Source organism: Bactrocera oleae, chromosome 6 (genome assembly GCF_042242935.1).
Source record: "Bactrocera oleae isolate idBacOlea1 chromosome 6, idBacOlea1, whole genome shotgun sequence".
NCBI classification, from domain to species: domain Eukaryota; kingdom Metazoa; phylum Arthropoda; class Insecta; order Diptera; family Tephritidae; genus Bactrocera; species Bactrocera oleae.
Genome location: NC_091540.1, coordinates 65,994,947 through 66,001,374, shown reverse-complemented (window position 1 = coordinate 66,001,374; position 6,428 = coordinate 65,994,947). Strand labels below are relative to the sequence as shown.

At 35.2% G+C, this 6,428-nt stretch overlaps 1 long non-coding RNA gene across 1 annotated transcript; it reads left to right on the top strand.

Annotated features, from left to right (window-relative positions):
* Window positions 1–2,606: 2,606 nt before the first annotated feature.
* LOC118681152 (uncharacterized) lies at window positions 2,607–4,152 on the top strand. Its single transcript, XR_004976840.2, has 3 exons — window positions 2,607–3,247; window positions 3,391–3,477; window positions 3,539–4,152. It is a non-coding gene; the product is annotated as an uncharacterized lncRNA (long non-coding RNA).
* The last annotated feature ends 2,276 nt before the right edge of the window (window positions 4,153–6,428 follow it).

Sequence of the window (6,428 nt, the reverse complement as noted above, 5' to 3'; positions counted from 1 at the left end):
CGTCTGGCCGTTCATCTGCATACACACGAACTAGTCCCTCTGTTTTTGAGATATCGTTATAAAATTTAGCACCCGTCCTATTCTCACCAAAAAGTTAATGTTTTTCCTGTTTTCATATGTTTTCATATTTGCCCTCGAATAACCTATTTTATCATTTATATATTAACATATTAGATTCAAAGTAAGTGAAATATACATTTTTTTCAACGACATAACCTCAAAAGATCTACAGCAAAGCTCGATATCAAGAAACATAATTTTCTTTATACCCACACACTTAGTAATTGTAGGTATGTATGAATGTCAGTGTACTTGAGCTCCACACACAATCCATTTGCACTAGAACCAGTCGTTGTTCATTGCACTGCCCGCAGCATGAGTGGCCCGGGTCATGCATATTTACATACAAACACAAGTGTGTATTTCAAGCAAAACAAACAGCAAACCACTCGAGTTCTCGAATCTCATGGCTGTTATTGATTTTCGCAAGTTTACGAGTATTGTACGTTTTAATGTTGCACGCTCGGGATGTTCGTTATTGAAGGCGAAGGCCCTTACAGAGCAGTCGATGGAGCCAATGTCGACAATGCCATATTTGAATGCGCGTCGCGCCACATCAAGCAGAAATGCGAGACAGCGAACGCCTGACTGACTGACGTGCTGGCGCAGGCGGCCACAATTAACAGGAAAGGCAACTAGGCGCATGCGCATGCGCACCATTGTAGCTGGAGTAGTAAGTGACTTATCTGTTCTTGTTGCCGGTATTTATGTGTATGTTTACCAGCTTAAATGGCAATGGCGACTGCAACATTTCTTAGCCGTTTATGGCTGTCGGGCTGGTTGGTTACACCGCTGTCGTGGCAAGTCAAACTTAAGCGCCATGGATAATGAAATTTTCATTTTAACACGATGGGCGCGTACAGAAATCCTTTTTGGGCTGCAAAAGCCTTCAACTATGTGCTAGACAAAAAAAGCCAGAAGTGAATACATGAAATTACTTACCTCCCAAGAGGCTCATAGAACTTTGAAGTAGGATAGCCAGATCGTAGAGAATGCTTTAGCCAACAAAGTATGGGAAAATATTCAACATAATTAATTTTTTATTTTAATGCTTGTTAAATGGAAATATGGTTTAATTGCTGGTACTGTATTTTTTTATACCAACCAAGCTGAAAATGATTTACTAGAATACATTAATGAGATTTGCGAAGCATGCAGTCGAATGGAATATATTTCATTTTGAATGCGTCTTTTCAGGAATGACACCCATTTTTCCATAGCAAATATGTTGTTGATCAGAAGCACAGTAAATGTATTTATAAGTACTTTCAAACTCTGTTCTCAAGACCTGCATTATGTATATTTAATTAATCTTAAAATCGTGTAATTATTATATACATATTTCACCGAAATCGATCGAAAGAAGTTGTTTCTTCCCTTATTTTGAGGGATTTTCTTTTTTTCAACTTACGAATGTAGCCTTACCTCCACATACCAGCTGAATTCATTGCATTGCCAATTTAGCCCGAATTCATTAACAAGGTCGAATATGATACCATGCCCGTAGTAATGCTGAGATTAAAATCAAAAGCCGACTGGCCGTAAGCATTGCCTATTACTTCATTTGAATTGCCTCGAGGATAACCAGAGACTTTGTTGATGTGCAATTAGTATTACATAAAGAATAACTTATTTATAAGGTCTGAAACTACCTGGTGAAAAAAAGAAAAGCTTAATTTTTTCGCCATAAAGTTTGTAACACACAGAAGGAAACATCGGATCCTATAAAGTAAATATATATGTATAAATGATCAGCGTACCAAGCTGAGTCAACTCAGCCATCTCACTCAGTTTTTAAGTTATCGATATGAAACTATGCACACGTCCTTATCCCCCAAAGAAGCTGCTTATTTGTCGGAATTGTCGATATCGGATCACTATAACTATAGAATGTAGCTGCCATACAAACTGATCAATTAAAGGTAAGTTCTTGTATGAAAAACTCTTAATTTGTTAAGATATCTTCCCAAAATTTGGCATGGATTATTGTTCAAGACAATGCTACAATCTCCGAAGATATTGTTCAAATGCTTTGCTGCATAATCTAAATATTTCATAGAGCGCTTATTCTGTGATCCTCAATATTCCAATGTACGCGCTCTATGACTATTATGTTGAAAGTGAGCTTGGAAGCCTCATACACTAACAGTTTTGATTTCTGAAATTAAATACCTCTAAGAACTTTCTAAGTAGTTCCAAGGAAGGCTCCTTTAAGGTCAAAAGAAAATCAGATACCTTAATAATATTTTTTTCAAATTCATTATATTTCATAAAACAACTTTTACGATTTTCATATTTTTAAAAAATTTAAAAAACAAATCAAAATTTTTGCGGTTCTTCACACCCGTTGACTATAAGTTCGTTTTTACAAGGCATTAATCAATAAACAATTTGTTTACAACAACTACAAACTTTTAATTCCTCTAGGCTTCTCTTGTAAACTCTTCCACGGCAGTAGACTGCTGTTGCCTTGGCTCCAACCGAGCGCTTAGCTTCCTCAAAATGTTTGTTGTAATTTTTATAGCTTGGTCGTCTTTTTTTTGTGTTTTATCTTTTTATGCTAAGCTCGTGCAAAAGTATAATGTGTTTTTGTTATTGTTGTACTTTTTGATTTGTGTCTTTTTATACGATCGCATTGATTGATTGCGCACACCTGTGAGGTTTTAAAGGTTCGTTGTCTCGCGTTGAAGGTGCCTCAAGTCGTGGCTTTAATTTGTGGCTGAAAGGTAAGAAAAATGCTGATGCGTTTGTTAATTTTTTTTCAGTTTTTTTTTTTTGCTGTTCTTGTTATTCTTTTCATTGCCGACTCTCGAAAATGCTGTTAGCAATAAATTTTTGTGGTTTGCGTTGGTGGCGTTGACTGCTCGACTGCTCAATTGCTTGAACTGGTGTGGTTATCCGCATTGCTATTGTTTGTTGTTGCTGTTGCTGTTGTGGTGGGGAATTTCTGTAATCTCTTACCATCGCACTCCACTTATGACTTTCACAATTCATTTCTACAACTCATCAGCAAAATGTATTTATGTGGGTATATTGAGTACTGGAGTCTTTTATTGGGTTTGCGGTTCAGCGTTCATGTGACTTGAATTTAAGCGAGCAAGTGGTGAATTTATCAGAGTTTTTCGGTGATTTTTAAATATTTAAAAATTTATGCCAAGCAAAATTCGTTCCGTGCACATTTCATGAGGTCAGTTATATATATGTATACAGATGAGATATAAGAGAATATATTTCCAACTTTTGTTGTTAAGATTTTTTTAATGGTACCGATGTCTCAGGAGATCCCTTGACTATAATTACTTTGCTATATTTAAATCTTTGTTTTATTAGTCTCAATGACATGACAAAGCGATGGTGTAAAAGTTCTTCGGAATCGTCAACAGATTGGCCTCTGTATCTGGAAAAAGATCTGGCAAAGTAAATATGCAAAAATCATCTTTACTCCGCATTTTTCATGATTTACATTTCCATCCATTAGCTCCAGTATGATAAGGAAAGGAAGGAAGGTATTCATCTCTAAAGAATTTCAGTGTTTGAGAATAATGATTCCATTGGCTGTAGTATCTGAAATTTTTAAGTAAAAGAGAAGAAGATCCAAAAACAAAGGTGACCTGAAGGAATTTGATGACATGGCGCGTCGACATATAATAGGTGAGAGAGCAACACAATTTTATTCAATTCATTCTTTCTTTTTTTAATTTCTAAGGCCGGAACGGCAGGGACGCTTAACTCGGAAGACGGACTGTCCCGGCCAAACCGGGACGAATGGTCAGCTAATGCTGGACTCACCCAAAGACCTAAATCTTTTGCAAAAAGAACGACGAGTAAAGGTCGCAACAGAGATGCTTGACAACGTAACTGAAAACCCTACATTCTCCAAAAGCATTATTGCTGGTGATGAGACATGAGTTTATGAATATGACTGTCCAACAATCTAGCGAATGGCGCTCCAAAATGAGCTGAAACCGAAAAAACTAGAACTCGCTGAAAGATCTGTAGGGCATCCCAGCCGAAACGAGAATTCAACATGGTGTATGGAAAATTGGATTAATCGTTGGAATGCTTGTATTAGCTCAAAAGAAGCTATTATGAAACCCATAATAAAGATTTGCATTAAAATATTTGTTGTTTTTGTCAGTTCGGGTCAAATTTGATCAGATGGTATTTTTTTAAATCATTAACACATTATTTTATTTATAACTAATTATCTTTGTTGCTAAATGCTTAAACACAACACATGTATAGTATGGGCATAACTATGCAAAATGTGGCTCCTAGTATTTAGAGCGTGACCCCCATTCGAAATGTGAAATTTCCACTTTGATTTTAACCGCGCTTACAAACACACATACACATATACAAGTACGAAACAACAGCTGTGCCAATCATGTATTTGTAGTTACATTTGCCTTTATGTGATTAGAATACATACCACGTGTACTCGCAAAGCATAAGTACACACATACATACATACATGTACACACATATATGTATTTTTTTTATGTTCTGCGCATTGAAATGACATTCATATGCTAATTCCAATTAAAATCAAAGCCCAGCTCGTCGCTCGAAACACTTGTTCGAATGTTCAGAACCTACCTCCCCCTCCCGCCCGCGCACCAGCAAGCATTGATAAGTATAAAATCAAAGCCATAGCGGCAGTAAACTCGTGAGCGTCACCCAAGGCAATTGTTGGAGCGTCAATTAAAAGTCACAAAACTTAAGGAAAAATTAAATTCAACAGCCAACGATTTTAAGTACCAAGCACAGAAGTAGTCGTGGAAGAAGAAGAAGCAGAGCAGTGAAGAAATGCAAAACCTCGGAGCTGCTTAATATGCCAGGCAGCTGCGACGCGCCGCACGGCTTCATGCACTCACAATTTATGTTCAGCGTTCGATATGGAATTCATACTCGGCTTTAAAGCGCGCATGTGTGCTTGAGTGTGCATGAGGGGAAGCGAAGAAACTCTTTACACTTTAACGGGCCCTACAATTCAGTTATGGGCTTTTCACGCGCGTCAATCAAATAGCGCCTCCAACTAAAGCAACAGCCATTACGTACATGCTTGGCTCTTATTTTTGCTGTTGTAGTTGTTGTGCTTATTTTCATTGCTGTGAACGGCCATTGGATTGTGCGACGCGGCGGCACTGCTTCACTTTTGCAGGTGTTCACTGTCACAAAACGCGCAACAACTAATTAACTGAAGAATGCGTACTAATGGTGCGCAGTGTTGTTGTTGTTCGTGTGTATTGTTGTTGCAGTTGTTTGCTTTGTCTGCCATATTGGGGAGGCGCTTTGTTAAATATACGCCGCCACCGACTGCCTGTATGTATGTATGAGGTGCTGGTGGCGCGCCAGTTGCCCAAAATGGTCATTGCCTGTATGGAGACCAGTTGGTATAGCAACAGTGGCAACAACAACAACAAATACTACAACTATGGAAATTTACAATGAATTTGGTAATGGCAACATATATTGCTGTAATCAGCGGCAAAAAAACAACGTTGTCATGTGTAGTTGTGTTTCGCTGTCAGTGTGGCCAGAGTGAAACAATTTTTTTTTTAACTTTTTTTATTTTTTTTTTCTAAATAATTTTCAACTTTTTGTTTAATTTCTTAAAATATAATTTTAGTTTTTTCTGCTTCGTCAGTGTTACCAGAGTCTTATATATTTATTTTTTTTTAATTTTTTAATTTTTTAATTTATTTCTTTATTTTTGTTCCTATTTTTTTATATTATATATTTTATATTTTAAAATTTGTAATTTTTTTCTTATTCTTTTTCACCTTTTTTATTCCATTTTTAATATTTTTTCTCTTAACTTTTATCTTTTTATCTTAATTTTAAATTCTAAATTTTTGTCAGTGTGGCCACAGTGATACAATTTTTTTTAACTTTTTTAATTTTTTTTAAATTATTATTTTTTTTTACCTTTTTTTATTTCTTAAAATACAATTTTATTTTTTTCTAATTCGTCACTGTTACCATATATATTAATATTTTTAAACATTTTTTAATTTATTTCTTAATTTTTTTCATATTTTATATTTTATTTTGAATTTTATTTTTATTCGATGTCAGTGTTGCCAGATTCATATATATTTCTTTTTATATTATTTATAAAATTTGTAATTTTTTTCTTAGTTTTTTCATCTTTTTTTTATTTAATTTTTAATATTTTTCTCTTTACATTTATCTTTTCATTTTAATTTTAAATTCTAAGTTTTTGTTAAGTTTTTTGTTTTTTTAATTGAGAAGAGAGTATAATAAGTTTGCCACGAAGTTTGTAACACCCGGAAGGAAAGGTCGGTATAAATAATCAGCGCGACAAGCTGAGTCGATTTAGCCATGTCCGTCTGTATATAAAA